This window comes from Nicotiana sylvestris, chromosome 8 (assembly GCF_000393655.2).
Source record: "Nicotiana sylvestris chromosome 8, ASM39365v2, whole genome shotgun sequence".
Taxonomy (NCBI): domain Eukaryota; kingdom Viridiplantae; phylum Streptophyta; class Magnoliopsida; order Solanales; family Solanaceae; genus Nicotiana; species Nicotiana sylvestris.
Window position 1 is genome coordinate 55,861,971 of NC_091064.1, and position 19,343 is coordinate 55,881,313.

Sequence of the window (19,343 nt, forward strand, 5' to 3'; positions counted from 1 at the left end):
ATCAGTACACTTTTATAGAAATCATGCCTATAGGAATTGCGAGTAAATTTTGCCTACTTCATTACACGTTCAACTAGATATCATGTCTATAGGAATTAAATCAGCAATAATAGATATCATGCCTACATGATCTGAAACCAGTCTAGTTTAAAATCAGCCTAATTCATACTGTTCTCAACTAGTTTTTAAACAACCCTCTCACCTTCTGTTAATACGATTTAGAAAGCATGCCTGTAAGATCTCAAATCATTTGTTTTAAAATGGTTACTGCTTTGCCACATTCTAAATCAGTAATAGATATCATGTTTATAGGATCTCACCCAAACACTTAGGCAAGCATTAGGTGATAACAACAATAAAACTGAATCCGCATTTATTAATTGGTAATTGATACAACTAGCAGGCAGGCCTAATTCGGACTTCTTATCCGAGTTATGTAATAAACTGGTCTGCTTTAACAATTAAAACTCCCCTCGCCTTTTGTATTTTTAAATTCAGACCCTAAATGTATGTTTAAGTCATGCTATTTATGTGTTTTGCTTGAGGAGGTATACATAAGCCTTTTATTTGTTTACATGCTTCCCCTAATGTGCAGTACTATGTGTTTTTTTATGTCGCATTAGATTTTTCACCTTTTGAAACCTAAAGTCAGCCTAATATCCCTCCCCTTTAGGAATAGTAGTCCTAAATTCCTTCGGGACCGATAGGAAGGGACGGGTAACAGCATGCAATAGAGATCGAGACCAATCTACGCTTTAATACCTTCTCGGGGTGGGAAGGGTAGATATGGATATGATGACCAGTGCGCTAATACCACGTGTATCTCCTCTTCTGAGAAGTGTCATACCGAGTATCGCATTGATGTGATCCATATTATAAATAAACCTAGGACCCCTCCCCCCATTTTTTCCTCTTTTATATTTTCAAGTATGTATCAAACTATAACTCTTTCTTTTTGAAATCCGCCTTCTAACTGTTTTCAAACTCTTATGTGTTTAAATCCCCTACTATTTGAGCCTATACCTGTTTGTGAGCTAAATTACACTAATTCACAAAAATCTGTCTGGCAGGGAAGCACACTAGTGGATCCTGAGGGGTGCCTAACACCTTCCCCTTAGGATAATTTCAAGCCCTTACCGAATCTATGGTTAGCAAACAAACTTAAAAGTGAACCCTATAGGTGTCATAATGCAACTTAGATCATTAGGTGGTGACTCTTCAAATGCAAAACCCAGTTCCCAAAAAGAATGAGTTGTCCTATTCCCAAAAATGTCATAAACCCGATCTCCCGATTCAAAGAGGGAAAAAAGGGGGCACGACAACAGGGCGTATATAAATAACGAGCAAAGTATGATGACACATAAGAAAAGGTGGAATCTGGATCAAATAATATAGAAGCATCTTTGTGGCAGACTGAGACAATACCTGTAATAACAACATCAGAAGCAATAACCTCGGGTCTAGCTGGAAGTACATAGAAACGGGCCTGACCACCACCTGATCGACCTCCCCCTCTAGGGCGACCCTTAGCTGACTGACCTCCACCCCTAGCTGGCTGGGCGGGTGGTGGTGAAGTAACTGGTGCTGAAGTCAATGGCTGACTCCTCTACTGAGATGAACCCGCAAGACGACAAGGACACTACCTCCACATATGACCCATCTCTCCGCACTCGTAGCAACTCCCGGGTGCTGGAGACGGGAACTGAAGGGAACCCCTAGCACCGGAATGACTAGCTGATGCATCTGGCATAGAAGAGCCCTGAACTAATGGAGCACGGGACGAACTCTGAGCTGGAAGGGCACTAAGTGATAACTGGCGCTGATGAGAACTGTGAGAACTATGGCCCGATGATGCCCCATGATAAATTGGGCAAGTTGGCTGAGTATGCCTGAATGGACAGCCTTTGTCGTGCTGAAACTGACCACTCGACGGAACACCGCCATAGCTACCAGATCCTCGAGGCCTCTTGGTCTCCCTCCCCTCTCGCTTCTAGCAACAAACAGACTCGATCTCACCAGCAATGACTACAACCTCCTCAAAATTAGCACCAGTGACCCTCTCTCTAGTCATAAGAATATGAAGCTGATAAGTGAGTCCATCAACAAACCTCCTAATCCTCTCTCTATCTGTCGGAACCAACCAAATTTCATGGCAAGCTAACTCAGAGAACCTCATCTCATACTGCATCACAGTCATCTCTCCCTGACGCAACCACTCAAACTGTCTGTGCAGCTCCTTTCTGCGAAATTGCAGTACATACTTCTCCAAAAAGAGAACGGAGAACTTCTGCCAGGTAACGGGTGCTTCCCCAATAGGCCTACACCTCTCAAAAACCTCCCACCAAGTGAAGGCAGCTCTAGAAAATTGATAAGTAGTGAAAGCGACCTGCTGGTCTCCAGAATACCCTTTGTATGAAGCATCCTCTGACACTTATCCAAGAAACACTAGGAATCCTCACCCTTTGCACCACTGAATGTCGGAAGCTGAAGTCTGCCAATCCTCTCCAACCTACGCTGCTCGTCCTCTAGCATGGCAGGAACTACATAGTCCTGAGCAGCGGCAACCAGCTAGGTTGGATGCGCCCCCGGTGTCTGAAGTCCCTGCATGACCTGCTCAGGTGTGCGAGAGGCAGGAGTTTGAGTGCCTCCCCCAGCCTGAGAAGTCGCTGCGGCTGTAGTGACTGATACCGCCTAAGCTAGGCCAGTCCAAACTGATAGAATCTGAGCCAAGGCCACCTGAAGACTCGAAATCACAATGGGCATAGCTGGTGCCTGAGCTGGTGCTGCTGGAGCGTCCACAACTGGGACCTGATCCTAAACTAGGGCGGCTAGTGGATCTGCAGGTGCTGCTCTAACTGCTGTGCGGGCCACACCCTTGCCCCTACCGCGACCACGACCGTGTCCTCGTACTCTAGTGGCCATATCTAGTGGTACTGGTGGTCATCCATCCTGACCCGTAGCGCGTGTTCTCACCATCTGTGAGAGAATAGAATAACATAAGTTTAGTACTCGAATCAACAAATACGCATGACAAGAATTTCAAGCATATGAAGTTTTTCCTAAAGGTTTTGCAGCCTCTCGAGGATAAATACAGATGTCTCCGCACTGATCTGCGAGACTCTACTAAACCTGCTCATGACTCGTGAGACCTATGTAACCTATGCTCTGATACCAAATTGTCACGACCCGAAACTCGAACCCGGTCGTGATGGAGCCTCTCGTGAAGACAAGGCCAGCCGACACATTCCCACTTCATTTTAAGCAATTAAAATAATAAGTATTAAGTCTTTAACATGATAAAATCCCAAAATAAGCAGTGAAAAGTACAATTTGCGGAATTAAAACCAACAAAGCCAGACATCGGGGTGTCACCAGTCATGAGCATCTATCAATATACTACAAGTCTAAAGAGTCTACACAGCTATTATAGAATCACTAACAAGAGAAAAAAAATGAGATAGGGGGAAGAAGCACGGGGCTGCGAATGCCAGGCAGCTACCTCATGAACTCCAAAATCTGCCGGGAGCTCTCAACCCTCGCAAGCAGAACCTGCAATGCCTGAATCTGCACACGGGCTGTAGGGAGTAAAGGGAGTACTCCAACTCAGTGAGAAATAATAATAAATGAAGACTGAGAAATAAGAAATCATGTAAGGCACATCACAGGCTATAAAGAAGCAGTAAAAGCCAGTAAAAGTAATGAAACAGTGAAAATATGCAAAGTCACTTTAGTTTAGTTTAAGCTTATAAAATGCCTTTTTAAATAGCTAAGCAAGTAAAAGACATGCAACTAGAAAAGGTAAACACATAAAGAAACGCCCCTCGGGCACAATACTAACAGAATCACCCCCTCGGGCAACACATGGAACAATAACCAGCCCCTCGGGCTATATCTCACATCACAATGGGTACCCGCGCTCACTGGGGGTGTGCAGACTCCTGGAGGGGTCCCTTATGGCCCAAGGGCAATATCAAGCCACCTCGTGGCATAATCACATAGGCTCTCGACCTCATATCAATAAGCCACCTCATGGCGTGCAAATCTCAGGCCCTCGGCCTCATAATCATAATAAGTGTTTCCTCACAACATAGGCCCTCGGCCTTACTTGGTCAGAATCTCACAAGTCACTCGGGCAACAGTAAAACATGATGCTCAGCCCAAAATATAATTTTGAAGTGTTAAAGTAGAGTAAACATGCCTGAGTTACGAAAACAATAGAATATAGCATGACTGAGTTCAAGTATAAAGTCCAAACAGTGAGGAAATATCAATAAAAATCCCCTAAGGGTTCAAATAGTTGGGACAAGGCCCAAATATGGCATTCAGCCCAAAAGATGATGATAGCAAACAGTTTTTTGTCTAATACGCGGTAAAATAATCATTCGAGATGGACTAAGTCACAATCCCCAATAGTGCACGACCCTACGCTCGTCATCTAGCGTGTACATCACCTTAATATAGCACAACAATGTGCAATCCGTGGTTTCATACCCTCAGGACAACATTTAAAATCATTACTCACCTCTACCCGGTCCAAATATCTAGCCTGCGATGCCTTTGCCCCTTGAATCGGCCTCCGGATGCTACAAATCTAACCAAAATCAATGCAAAACCATCAAAATAGGCTAAGGGAACAAATCCCACTCGAAAGAAAGCAAATTACCACACAAAACCCGAAATTGGCCAAACCTGACCCCCGGGCCCACGTCTCGGATTTCGATAAAAATTACATCAATGGACTCCTTATCACTCCCCGAGTTCATTCATACCAAAAGTATCAAAATCTAACAACAAACGACCCCTCAAATCCCAAATTCTAGGTCTCCAATTACAAGCCCTAGTTCTTCAATATTAAGCTTAATTTCCATGATTAATTAGGTAGAATTCACATTAGAATCGAGTATTAAGTCCATAAATCTTACCTCCAAGTGTTTCCCCTAGAATCCCTCTTCAATCCTCTTCAAAAACCTCCAAAATTGTTCAAAAATGGTGGAAATTAACCCCAAAATCGTGGACAAGATGACTATTTAAACATTCTCCCCAGGCCTCCAAACCATCTTTGCGATAACGGTCAACGCATCGTGTTCGCGAAGAACAATCTAACTTTGACCAAATTTTTCCTCTTATGCGAACGCGACCTGTTCCTCGCAAACGTGATGGTTCCTCAGCCCAACCTTTGCGAACGCGCTCCCTTTCTCGCAAACGCGATGAACAATTCTACCTGAACCCCAGCTGCTCAACTTTCTCTATGCGAATGCGGCACAGCCTCGCGAATGTGATGCACAATATCCCAACCCTTTGCCAACGCAAGGGCCTACTCGCGAACACGAAGGTCATTTCTCTGCAACACTAAACAACAATTTTTTACATTTTTCAAAAACATGAAATGGTCCGATTGACCACCCGAAACTCACCCGAGGCCCCCGGGACCTCAACCAAAAATGCCAACATCTCCCATAACATCATTCAAACTTTTTCTAACCTTCGGAACGCTCAAAACAACATCAAAACACCAAATTCACATCGGATTCAAGCCTAAGAATTCCAAAATCTTCTAAATTACGCTTTTGATAAAAAAAAAACCAACCAAACCACGACCAAATGACCTGAAATTTTGCACACACAGCCTAAATGACATAACAGAACTACTGCAACTCTCGGAATTCCATTCTGACCCCTATATCAAAATCTCACCTATCAACCGGAAAATGCCAAAAATCCAATTTCACCAATTCCAGCCTAAAATTATTCCAGACCTCCAAAACACATTCCGATCATGCTCCTAAGTCCCAAATCACCTCCTAAAGTTATTCGAACCACCAAAACTCATATTCAAGCCCTCTAACATATAAGTCAACATCCGGTTGACTTTTCCAACTTAAGCTTCCTCAAAGAGACTAATTATCTCAAACCTTCTCAAAATGTTTCCGAACTCGAGCCAACCAACCCGATAACATATAAAACCAACAAATAAAGCAACAAGAAGAAAAAATAGGGGAAACACAGTGGTAACTCATGAGACGACTGGCCGGGTTGTCACACTAAGTCATTACCTTTAATAATTACACTTTTCCCTCTTAGCCGTACCGGCAAAGATTTATGAACTATCATCACAGTATAACATATGACATTTCAAGATCACACTCATGGGTATAAAGAAATTTTATCAAAATGGTAAGTACAACTTCCATCATAACTCACTTTGGTCCTGAGATCCCGATACATGTGAACCTTGCAATGGCCCTACCCTAGATCCCTTATCTGGCACAAATAGTTCTAACATAATCGGGGAAAGTCCTCCAACTTTTTGTCCTTCTAATTGCTATTTGTCGTCGCTTGGGAGTCCTATGAATGTACCCATTACTCTAACCGTTATGGTTCGACTATTACCCTCATATGTGTCTTGTTCTATGGATGTTGGAGAGTCCTGGTTAAGTGACTCCCAAAACCGTTGACTTCGCAAATCCTTAAAAGCTCCCACATCTTCTGGTAAGACATCATAGTATGGGGTTTGGGGATCAACTTATCTAGTCAACACTAGTGTTTCCCACCTTGCTTCTCGCTCAACTAGGGCCTTAGGGAAACTAGTGAAATTGGAGCTCTTCCTGGTTGTTCTAATACCATCGGGGTCGGAGAATCCCATAGTGGTGACTCCTCTCATATCTCATATGGATCTATCTCGATAGAGGGCATAATCTCTGATGGGTCCATCTCAACAAAAGGCATAACCTCAGATACGTCTATATTAATGAAGTAACTTACTTCCACCTCCATCTCCGTCACATCCCTTGGATCACATGTGGTCCGTCTTATGGATGTCATCTCTCAGCTATAAGACAAATAAGGATTAGGGTTAAAATTTTCATTCCATGTGACTCGGTTCTATCGCACGATCTAGAACATAAAGGAACATTAACCATCCTAAATGCCCCATAACATCCAGTTTATAAGTGTGGCACGCAACACACCCATAAACAAGACTTTACTAGACAGGGCTTGTAGACATCCCTAGGACAGACCGGCTTTCATACCAAGTTTGTCACAACCCATCTTTGGCGGTTATGGTTGGCACTCGGTTCCCTAAGGCCCAAGCGTACCAATCCTAATAGCTGTAATATACTCAACCATACATGGGTTGACAAGGCCCCTAACGAGTGATTACTTGATCAAAAGACACAAACTACTGCATGCAAAAACGCCCAACATATGTATATATACAACAAGGCCGACAAGGAAAATATAAATACAACGGGTCCATAAAGAAGGCCGAGAAAGCCACACGCGACTACTATATACAAGATGATTGTCTGCAAGCCTCTAGAGAATGCATCAACAACATCTGGTCGGGACCTTGAACTGCCCAATATGTATATATATATATGACCACTATAGCTATCAGCTCGCTAAACGGCTCCGAAAGAAGGGAGCGTGGTAACTATTTCCTGAGTCGAGTCACTTACTATGAGGTATTGTCTGAATCAATATATGGACCTACAGGCATGAAACACAGCTCCCCAACAAGGGGTCATCAATACGAAAGATATACTAAATTTGCAAGTTAGGTAACACACATAAATAAAATATGGAATGTGAAGGAAGAGATAGAAGTCAACTTGAAACTCTTAAAAAGCCTCTAAGGGCATACACTATCATAATCATGGATATTTATGTATGTCTATAAGAATCAAGCCACTCAATACTGCCATATAATATATTATCAAGCCACTCAATACTGCCATATAATATATTATCAAGCCACTCTGCAGGGAAAATCATGTCATAACATAACATACCTAGCCTCGAGGAGGACTCGGTCGTACCCGGCCTTAGTATGACTCAGTAATTTCAAAACCAATTGCAGAGGTGTGCAAATATAATTGTCGTACCTAGCCGACTATAGCACACTTCAGTAAGAAAATAGATATATATATATATATATATATATATAAGTGCAATGCAAGAAATAACTCTGAAGGACCTTATGGATATGATTGTAGTGACTCGAGGTTGTTATCCTCCAATAATCATTATGTAACTGTATCTTTATTAATTTTTTGGAAGTCAACAAGGATCGTAGGAAGATATAAGATTGAAAGACTATCAAGGCGGAAGTGGTCTTGGAAAGGGGCGAGCCTTAATATATTATCAAGCCACTCTGCAGGGAAAATCATGTCATAACATAACATACCTAGCCTCGAGGAGGACTCGGCCGTACCAAGCCTTAGTATGACTCAGTAATTTCAAAACCAATTGCAAAGGTGTGCAAATATAATTGTCGTACCTAGCCGACTATAGATCACTTCAGTAAGAAAATAGATATATATATATAAGTGCAATGCAAGAAATAACTCTGAAGGACCTTATGGATATGATTGTAGTGACTCGAGGTTGTTATCCTCCAATAATCGTTATGTAACTGTATCTTTATTAATTTTTTGGAAGTCAACAAGGATCGTAGGAAGATATAAGATTAAAGACTATCAAGGTGGGAAGTGGTCTCGAAAAGGGGTGAGCCTTAATATACCTTTTTCATTTATTTTATAACTCATCATATATATTCCTGAATACTTCAATCTACATTAAGACATTAAAACTTATAATTAATTCCATATAAGGACTTACAAACATGTTTCTAAGCTAAAAGGCACTTATAGAAACTCAGACATCATTTCCCATATAAAATTCCGCTTCCATCCAACTAAAACTAGCACCAAAACAATAGGAATGCCATAAAAAATAATACATCCAAGCCCCTACATCAAAAATCAGCCGAAACCTAGCTCAAAAAGCTTCCAAAACAGTCTCATACACACAACACCTCAAACATACTTCTAACTTCAAGTTTAACATGTTTTCCTTCAACATCTAGGCCTGCTATGGCCTAAAAATGACTCTACCCAAGTAAAAAGGGGGGGGGGAATATGCCTTATAGCACACAAATACCCAATTGGCAGAGCTTACTTCGTTTCTATACCTTCCTCAATCAGCTACGCAGTGAAAGAGGCGAACTATCGACTAGTTCGGGTTCCTAAGGAATAAGTCCCCTTGTTTCACCTTCTCCACCTTTGATTTGACTTCCAAACCCTAAGCATACGTTTAGAAATCTGGAGAGACTTTTAGATCTGAGTTGGGCCGAAAATGTGGCTTGGACATGATTGCCACCACTATATATAACAAGATAAGCTCTCATCGACTTTATAGGTCCCAAAAGGAGTTGCTCGCGTAGTCTTGCAAAAAATACGAATATCTCACTACTCTGATATTGTATTTATAAGCAGTTTAATGAGTTTAAAATTAAACTCATAGAATCCAATTTGGTGTGTGGACCATCCCGTAATTCCAAATATATTAGGAGAAAATCTTTGCAACATTTGACGCAAATATACAGTTAATTTATAAATGTAACTTGTGAATACTTTCCCGACTTTTCTTTTACAACTCTATTTACTTGAAAACATAACATAAAACTATTATAAGATTCAAATACCTCATAATATGGCCTTCATATTATTTTAAATACTCATAGTATTACCCAAAAATTACAGGTTATAACATTCCCAACGTGTCGATTTTCGACAAAACTTATTTGCTTCTATTTGTTTAACTTCTAGACCTTCCAACAAGTGCTCTGTGTCGCGCCCCCTTTTTCTCGCGAAATAGGATTTTGACATTTTGGAAAATCCTTTTGAGAGAATAGGGAAAAGGAATTGGTTGTTTGAGTCGCCACCTAACGGATTAAGGTGCGTTAGGGCACCTATAGCAAATAACTCAGATTATACCAGTTTGCATCACTAGAGATCGGGTAAGGGCTCAAATTACCTTGAGGGGAAGGTTTTAGGCACCTATCGGGGTCCACAATGGTGGGTCCCGATCGAACTCAATTATGAATTAGTCTAATAAAGAAGTGAGAGGATTATTTAATAAGGATGGGGGGTCCTAAATTTTTTAGCCTAAAGGATCACCCCGTGCAACATAAATAATACTTCGTAACTTCCTCGAGTTAGGGTGTTACTCGTATTATTCAGCGAGCACAGACTATCATCTCTTGCTACTCGATTACTATCTTTAAGTTGTTTACCTAAAGCATACTAGTTGATTCTAAACCGTACCATATGTGTGCACTACCCGTCCCATGCCTATGGTCCAGGAGGCGTTGGGAACTCTATTTAGGAAGGTTCTAGACTAAACTTAAGTTGCTCAAAATTATAAAATACTAGGTGACAAGTAAAAAAATTAGGACTTTTCAAATAAAGACAGATATGGGCTCACGTTAACCTCCGCATGTAAACAACAAATGCACGCAACTGATGTAGCAGGATTTATTAATCTTTGAGTCCTATGGGCAGGATATCTATGTGATGAACAAGCGAGCAATAGTATGTTGAGTCAGTTCTTAAAGTAAGTGTTAGGTCCTACGTATATTTTCCTACTGGTTTTTATTCAGTACAGTATATGGGCGTCTCAACAGTAAATCACAATCATAAGTCAAGAATTATTGTTAAACACTATAGGCATATTGTCTAATTGATTAGAAGTGATAATCGAATTTCGAACAAGTTAATAGAATCATATAAGCATGATTTCTACGAGTATGGTGATTATTACCCTATAGGCATGATTTCTAGGTTTGAACTAGTTTTAATCCGATAGACTTGATTTCTAGCATTGAGCTAATTTTATTCCTATATGCATGATTTCTAGCATCGAACGGATTTTAATTCTATAGGCATGATTTCTATAATTGCGCTAATTTTAACCCTATAGGCATGATTTTTAGAATGCGACAGTATATGAGCATGAATTTATACACATTGAGACAGAAAATAATTAATACGAATATTGATCCTATAGGCATGATCTCTAGTATGTTAATATAATATAGGACTTATAATCATGGTATGAAACAGTACAGGTGAGATCACATAGGCATGATTTCTACCCGATTTGGCAAATGAAAATAAGAAACCCTTCTCGATTTTACTAAATACCCCAGAGTTGTTTGTTACAAAATTATTGCAAACCAGATTAATGAATGAATTACATAATAATGAAATAAACTATAGAGAGACTACAACAGGCCCAAATACACCAGGGCAACCTAGGCCTTCAAACCATAGTAGCTCCAAAGCTCACATTCACAGGTATAGAATAATCACAATAGTATCCAAATCTCTAGTGTGTCAAAGTTTCCAAGGGCTTCAAGGACACAGGGCAATGCTCACACTAGAGGAACAAATGCTCAGAAATAATTCAAAGGAGGTTAGGAACCAAACCCTAGTGTGTCAGAGTACACAAGAGTCTCACATGGACCCCGAGCAGTGCTCACACTGGGGAGGTAAAAGATAGAACCTACAGGACCTAAGAATAGGAGTTTAAGGTAGCAACACACAAAGAGACAATTTTTAAGACAGGTTTGATTTTAAAAAAAGCCATCGTGACAGAGTTTAAAACACATAATACATAGGCCGAATTGCATTGAGAAGACAAATTGGTAAGATTTGCAAAGTTGTTCATGCACAGTATCTAATGAGTTAAAGTCTGAATGGCCTAATTAGGCTAAGTGTACATGCTAACATTTTAAGACAGCTTGGTTCAATCACAGAAAACATTTAAACGATGCATTAAGGCAAACAATCAGATAATCACATGAATCTAAGTGGATACAAAACACATTAGAAGGTAAGTTATCAGGGCACATGAATGACAGAGAAAGGTTTAATAACAATACAAGATTGTAAAGACTTAAGACTGATTAACTGGTGAACATACTAGTATTATCATGAAGATCCTAAGTTCACAATACATTCAGAACTACCAAAACAACATAAATGAAATAATTTAAAAGTCATTAAGTTAACCTCTAAGAGGATTCACACTATTATAAAACAACTAATCTTAGAACTAACAGTATCAATTATAGGTCTAAAGGAAATCATAGGAACATAGAAGTAGTAGAATCATGCTCAAAATGGATTGTAAACATGTTAGATCATAAACACAGGTCATGGATACATAGGAATGAAATGACAAAAGATATTCACTCACCAGTTAGGCAAGAAAAGTAAGAATAACACTACAATAGTCGAGAACCCAGAATATTTGGCCTTGGCTTTCAGCCGGCCAAACCATAGATAGAACGAGATAGCAAAGAGAGCACAAAGCCAAATCTTAACTTTATCAGTGAGGGTATATTGATTTCTAGTCTGTCCTAAATGATAAAGGGAAGGGGTTTATATAGTAGTATAGTATAAACATGAAACATGGTAAGTATTAAACAAAGAATCAATTAGGATCTAATTTTTTAGGGCAAATAATACATAAACAAAGAGTTCAGTATATTAACAGAGAATACTAGCATGTAATCAGGCGAGTAACAATTAAAATAAGGGTATACAATAGAGAATAAGGAAAATATCACATAAGAATCGATTAACTATCATATTTAAGGCAAATAAGGTAAAAATAAAGGAAACACGGTAGATTGAACACAAATAAGGAAAATATTAGTCACATGCGAGAAAGGAAAGAGTATCAATCAGAAATTAATAAAGAACAAGGAAAGGTCTCAAACCCTAGTTGAGACCGATGCTTTGAATCGGACCAGAGATGCAATAATCGTTCAATAAAACATATATATGGACGAAAGATCATCCCGATCTTCACAAAATCAGGGTGAATCTATTCTTTATTGAGGTAGTTCTTGCCAAAAATAGGGATAGAATCTAAGTAACACCATAGACGAGCGTATAATGATAGAGTAACACAAAATAGGTAAGTAAATCATGGACTGATTCCATGTTTGAGCCGGAATGGGAGAGAATTGAGGGTGACGACTCTAGGGTTTGATAGAATGAGGTGAAGGTTCGAGATATTATAAAGAGCGAGGGGCTAAGATAATGAGGGTTAGGGTTTGGGATAGGTAGGTTAATTAAAAGGAAGGGAGTGATATGAGCCGTTGAAGGGCTGGGTTGGTTTCGGACTGGGTTATGGATTGGGCTTAAGTATTGGGACAAGAATTTGGGTAGGTGTTTTAGGTAAATGGGCTAAGGCGTTGGTAGTTTAGGTCCGAAATTAGTGAATTTAGTGGCTATTAGTTAAATACCAAATTTAATTAATAAAAGAATTTGTAAAAAATGATAAATAAATTAGTAAAAATATTATTTGTTCATAAAAACGATTAATGATAATTATTTAACACTATAAAAATATAAAAAAAAAATTGCAAAAATAATGTAATTATAAGTATATACAGGCTATTATTGCAAAATGTACAATTTTAGCCTTAAAAATGCAAATCTATTTGTGATAAATGTATAAAAAAATATTTAAGCCTTAATATGGATATAAATGGTGAGATTAGATAATAAGATAATCATATAAATTATCTGTTATGCAATTAATAATTATTTACACAATAAAATATGGGAATAAATTAATTAAAAATCTTTTAAATTTATGAAAATATTAGGAAAAAATATTGATGATGCTCATGCACTATTTTGAAAGTTTATATGCATATATGAAATATATGAGGGAAAAATTGGTTATCAACACCATGCATGGTTTTAGACACTCCTGAACTTGAGAATAATCTTGATCTCTGATCGTATGACAACTAAATCACGACACCTTTAACGTGTGAAAATGTGGGATGTAACATTTGTGCTTTAACTCTAAACCTTCTACACCTTCTAGTTCTATTCAATGTTATAAATGTAAAGGAAGGGGATATATGATGCATGAATGTCCAAGTAGAAGAAACATCACTCCTATTCATCTCCTACACTTCTACACCTTGCGTGCATATGTTGGATGCTGATGTTATTGCATACGACGGGAGCTGGCTCTGAAGATGTACCTGCATTCTACTGATAACTATCACTTGTCCTTGGTAGCATTGTTTTCGTGTTCTATTCATTTACATTTCAAGCAGATGTTGTAATTATTTCAATTCAGTCTTGTAAAAAAATCTAAATCTTAGAAGCTCATGATTTCTACGACCAGTCCTTGGGAAGTTCTTGTATAAAAGCAGTTGTATTGTCATTTCTTCTCTTAATCAATCTCATGAAATTGGATAGTTGTTACTTGACTTACCTAGCGGGTTGGGTTAGGTGTCATCATGACTAGTTGGATTTTGGGTCGTGACAATGAGTACATGAGTTCATCGCTGTGATGCATTGCATTTGACATGCATACTTGGCGTACATGCATCGAGATGCATTTTCTCATTCTACACAGTTTTGGTGACATTCATGATTTCACGTGCACACTTATATGTAGGCATAGAGAAGTACTTTCCTTATGCTATCTGATAATGAAACATCTTATTTATTGTTGAAGGTTTTTTGGGAAATATCAAAGGTTTCTGACTTACACGTATTTTGGTTTATTTTGGTGAAGGATTTAGGTTTTACTGTTATACCTGAGAAGTATGACTATTTTAAGTAACTGTTAATGAGCTGAGCATCACATCTCTGGGTTACTTCTTTTATCACTTTTATTATATTGTTATGAAATGTTGTTGACTATTGGTCTTGGACTCCGATCTTGTCCAAGCTCGTCACTACTTTCAACATAAGGTTAGATTTGTTACTTATTGAGTACATGGAGTTGGTTGTACTCATATTACACTTCTGCACCTTGCGTGCAGATTATTTATGCTGATGTTGCTGTGTATGGCGGGAGCTAGCATTGAAGACATACCTGCATTCCGGTCATACCAGCTTTCTAAACTCTAAATCTTAGAAGCTCGTGATTTGTACTACCAGTCCTTGGGATTTTGTATAAAAGCACAGTTATTTCATCATTATTGTTTCTTCAAATTACACTGGAATTGGTTTATTATTAATTGACTTACTTAGCGGATTGGTTTAGGTGCGATCACGGCTAGTTGAATTTTGGGTAGTGACAGATGCGGATCGCCACAATGGCTTAGAGGGTCTTTAGACTAGGTGCTTTTTCCAGGTTGGGCTTGTCATTTGGGCCAAATGAATTTAAAGGATGGTCATCTTGTGTTTAATTAGAGATTTGCAATTGTAGCCTTTTCACCTTTTAACCCCCTTAAAATTAATTTAAACAATTTCAATAAAATATAGTAGAAATTATAATCACTAAATATACTACCAATTATTTTTGTTAATTATTTCTAAAATACTTTGTATTCTAAATTATAACACTAATTTCTAACAGAACAATCTAATTAATTGGATTTTAAGAAATAATTCACGAAATTAATTATAAAGCCTAGATGGTGTATTTTAGAATTTTTTTAATGATGTTTAATGTAGTAAGTAAATTCATAATTACATAATGTTAATTATAGGTGATTAATTTCGAAACTAATATTCAATTTGTTTTATAAAACAACTATTTATTGATGGAAAATACTTTTAAAATATTTATTGTAGATATTTAAGTATGAATAAATTAATTTTAAAAGGAAGGGTCAAAATTGACCATCAACACCACAAATGTGATAGTTGAAAATGTGACATATTTCTCGCAATTGTGAGATCAGAGCACCAGCAAAATCTGAACTTTCAATGAACTCTCAGAAATGCGTCTGAAACTCACCCGAGCCCTTAGGGCTGCAAAGAAAACATCGAGACGAGTCTAAAAACATAAACTGAACTTGCTCGCGCGATCAAATCATCAAAATAACATTTGAATCAATGAATCGGACCTCCAAAACACATGAAACTCCGGAACTTCTAAATACACAACCGCACGTCCGATTCCTATCAAATCAACTAGGAATGACGCCAGACTTTGCAGATAAATTTTTAATGACAAAACGGACCTATTCCAATTCCTGAAATAGAAATCTAAACAAAATAGCTGTGAAGTCAACCAACGGTCAAACTTATCAAAATTCTAATCCTTTAAATTGCCAATTTTTGGCAAAACAACACAAATTATCAACCTACAGACCTTCGAATTCGATTGCGGGCATGCGCCCAAGTCCAAAATCACAGTATGAAGTTTTCGGAGCCATAAAAGCATTGTTCCGGTGTCGTTTATCAAAAGTCAAATCATAGTCATTATTTTCAACTTAAACCTCTAAAGTAAGAATCACTCATCCAAATACATCCTGAAACATCCGAAAATCAAATCCGACCATGTACGCAAGCCATAATTCACAACATGAAGTCAATAGCAAACTCGAACCAATGAACGGAGCCTTAATGCTGAAAACGACTAATCGGATCGTTACAGAGGGTGTCTTGCATATTGCAAAAGTAATGATCAAAATTGGACCAAGTTGGGCCCTAGAGGGATCAAGTGTGCATTTATAGGTTATGCCTCAAATATAAAAGGTTATCAACTTCTTAATTTGTAGTAAAATTACATTATTGAAGCTAGATATGTAGAATTTTTTTAATATCTTTTATCCTCGGGTAGAAAATTTCAATCTTTGTCAACTGATGTAACATTAGAAAAATATTTCAAAGTATTGTTAATCAATCTAGTTCACAGGAGGTTAATGATCATCCTTGTGAACGAAGGAGAAACACTAGAGTTCGAAAGGCTAAAATACTTGGATCATATGAGGTTGACTCTCAACATATTTCTTTTAGGCTTGTTGAAAGTAATAAAGATACATTTGTGAGAACAATTTCAATTATTCTTCAAGTGGAAGATGATCCTAAAACTTATAGAGAGGCTATGGCTTATAAAGATGCAGCCTTTTGGAAATTTGCTATTAAAGATGAAATGGATCCAATAATATCAAACCACACTTAGAAACTTGTTGATCTGCCTCCAATTTCTGAACCTATCAATTGTAACTGGGTGTTTCAGAGAAAGTATCATACTGATGAGACTTTACATACTTACAAAGATAGATTAGTTGGTAATGGCTTTCGATAAAAAGAAGGAATTGATTATTTTGATACATATGTAAAGGTAGCAAGAATTACATTAATTGGAATTATATTTGCGTTAGAATCTATTTATGACCTACATGTTCATCAAATGGATATCAAAATGACATTCTTCAATGGTGATTGTCACACCTCCTTTTTACATACACCCTGTAAGGGAGTATATAGGTAGTTTTTTCCAACTTAAAGTGACAATTGAAAAGGGATTATTTATTTATTACATTCAGAGTCACCACTTGGGATAGTTCATGGTGTCCCAAGTCACCAGTTCAAATCCCGAATCGAGGAAAAGGTTGACTTTGTATTACAGTCCGCGAACACAAAAATACGGGTAAGGAATTCTGTTAACCCGGGAGAAGGTGTTAGACATTCCCGAGTTCCATGGTTCTAGCAAGGTCGCTCAACTGTTATAATTGGCCTATTATCTGATTTTAATACATGTTTTAGCCTATGGTAGATCTTAAATTATTAACCGCTTCTAATCATTTTTAAGAAGATTCAACGCTATTTAAAACACGCCTTGGACCACGCCACATGAAATGCACCCACGGTCCGCAACATATTTTATCTAACGTTGTTGAGATTTGGATTTAGGTCACATGAAATGCACACTCGAGTTTAAGTAAGTAATTTTTAAAATAGCGCGTCTAAAGCAACTACGCACTTTCAAATTTGTGAGTGCCATGGAAAATTCAACTGATGGCGCACCTCGATTTTCTAAAGAGTTAAAATTAATTGAGGGCCGTGGGATTAGGGATTTTATTTGGCATGGCACGCATTAATTTATTTAACGTTAAAAGGCAAAAATAACCAGATTTTGCCAATTTTACCAAGAATCAAAAACACGATATCAACCACTAACTAATGTACCAAATCAGATTTAAAGGTTTTAAAAATTTCTCATAAAGCACGTAGGATACAAACGTACGTTGAACTTAAATAAATTTCAACCAACATTCACATGGTCTATTATTGCTAATCCCCTCATTATTCAACTAATTTTTTGCAATTTCCTTAATTAACAAGAAGACGAAGTAACAAACATGAAACCAACTAAGTGAAAATGACTTCTACGAAAAAATATTTAGCAAGCCATAACAGATTATAGATATTTAACCATCCAAGAAAAAATATAAAGAAGATAACAACGGACCTTTGAATCTTTTCGATATTAAGATCTTCCAACTGGTTATAAGAAGAACGCAACACTATGGCCAAACACGAACAGACTGTAAGCCGAAGACTAAGATGGAAATCTCAAACCAGCGACCCGAAACAAACTCGAACCAACATTGAAGCACTCAAGTAGGTTTCGAGGTTGTTGTGGCTGCGATAGACGAAGAAGAAGGAGCAGTCGCGATGGAGATCTTTGTGTGTGTGTGATTTTAGGTTGATTTCAGGCGAGTTGCAGAAGAAGAAGAGATCAGCAGTGACAGTTCAACATGGAGATTAATGGAGGGTGGTTGATTTTCAGGCTTGCGTGAAGGTGAGTTCGAAGGTGTTCTGGCCGTTGGGTGGTAGGTAATTAGCGTGAGAGATGTTATGATGAAGGGGGTCTGTGGTTTTTTTTTTTTAATAAAGGCACTCCCAGATCTTTTAGGCGTCTGAGTTTTGGTTCTAGCCGCTGAAATATTTTGGGTGCTCCTCCATGAAGAACATGAAGTTTCGCCTTGGGGGGGGGGGGGGGGGGTTTGTTTTTTCCCGTTTTTTCTTCTATCTGTGTGTGGTGTATCTTTATATAAGAAGAAACTTCTTGGGCCAGAAGAAAAGAATCCAAAAATGATTTTGTGGACCCCTCACTCACCTTTTCTCTTTGTTTTCTTCCCCAATCCCTTTTCCTTGTATTTTTATTTCGTTTCAGATTCCATCCCCGTTTTTCCTTCTTTTCTTTTTATATTTGATCCATCCCTTTCTTTTAGGGTGTGTGTGTGATACACAGCTTAAAAGATGAGAGAGAGAGAGAGCGTGAGTGGAAAGAGTAGTCTGTTATCATATGAGAGTGTGTGAGGTGAGTGGTCCCCAGTCCACGTGCAGGTGAATTGTACATTGTATTTATTATTCTCCTTCCGTTGAGTGCCTTTGTGAAATTAAATTGTGCAAGGAGTTTGTTAGCTAATTTTGTCTATTTGTGAGGGGTCCTCCTTGAAGGAGTTTGTTAACTAATCTTCAAATCCCTTTTTAATATATAAGAAAGATAAGTTAGCTAGCTTCATAACAAAATCATTCTTTTCATTCTCCCTTTTGCTTTTCACGTTCTTTTTCTTCTTTTGTCCTTTTGTTTCTTTTTTTTGTTTGTTTTCAATTCTTTTCTTATGAAAAATTAAACAAGAATTAATATTTATCTAACTAATAAGATATTCAAAGAAAGAGACAAAATAACTATATTTTAAAATCTAATACTATTCTATATTTTATTAAAGACCTACAGCTTAAAAGTAACACTAAACTAAGTGGAATTTT

At 38.0% G+C, this 19,343-nt stretch overlaps 1 long non-coding RNA gene across 1 annotated transcript; it reads right to left on the reverse strand.

Annotated features, from left to right (window-relative positions):
• Positions 1-1,786: 1,786 nt before the first annotated feature.
• Positions 1,787-18,546, reverse strand: LOC138876021 (uncharacterized). Its single transcript, XR_011401677.1, has 3 exons — positions 18,037-18,546; positions 3,500-3,575; positions 1,787-2,976 (listed from the first exon to the last, which is right to left on the reverse strand). It is a non-coding gene; the product is annotated as an uncharacterized lncRNA (long non-coding RNA).
• Positions 18,547-19,343: the final 797 nt, after the last annotated feature.